Source organism: Rhincodon typus, chromosome 40, assembly GCF_021869965.1.
Source record: "Rhincodon typus isolate 14 chromosome 40, sRhiTyp1.1, whole genome shotgun sequence".
Classification (NCBI taxonomy): Eukaryota; Metazoa; Chordata; class Chondrichthyes; order Orectolobiformes; family Rhincodontidae; genus Rhincodon; species Rhincodon typus.
The window spans coordinates 15040152-15040647 of record NC_063371.1 but is presented as its reverse complement, the minus strand read 5'-3'; the positions used below and the strand labels follow the sequence as shown (position 1 = coordinate 15040647).

At 53.8% G+C, this 496-nt stretch overlaps 1 protein-coding gene across 1 annotated transcript in view; it reads left to right on the top strand.

Moving 5' to 3' along the window:
• The window catches only part of LOC125487330 (adhesion G protein-coupled receptor A2-like), a 130295-nt gene that overhangs the window by 91072 nt on the left and 38727 nt on the right, over positions 1-496 (top strand). The window lies entirely within an intron of this gene.

Sequence of the window (496 nt, the reverse complement as noted above, 5' to 3'; positions counted from 1 at the left end):
TGGGTATGAGTGTGTGTGTGTATGTCTGTGTGTGAGAGAGAGAGAGAGAGAGACAGTGTTTCTGTGTATGGGTATGCGTGTGTGTCAGTGTGTGTGTGGGTGTGTCTGTGTGTGAGAGAGAGAGAGACAGTTGATCTGTGTATGGGTATGAGTGTGTGTGTTTGAGAGAGAGAGTTTTTTCTGTGTGTGTAGAGTGTCTATGCCCGAACAGTGAGGGTGATTGTGAGTGAGTGAGGCTGTCTGTGTTCCGAGTGTTGGGGAGCCAGGCTGTGACTGTGTTACTGTGGAGAGCACTGGCCACGGGTGGACTGCACTGTGCACACAGGAAGAGGCTGATGGAGATAAACACCTTCACACTGAGCTCAGCCCGATGGCACAACAGGAGACTGGATCCTGCTGCCTGGGTCCCACAGGAGACTGGATCCTGCTGCCTGGATCCCACAGGAGACTGGATCCTGCTGGCTGGGTCCCACAGGAGACTGGATCCTGCTGGCTG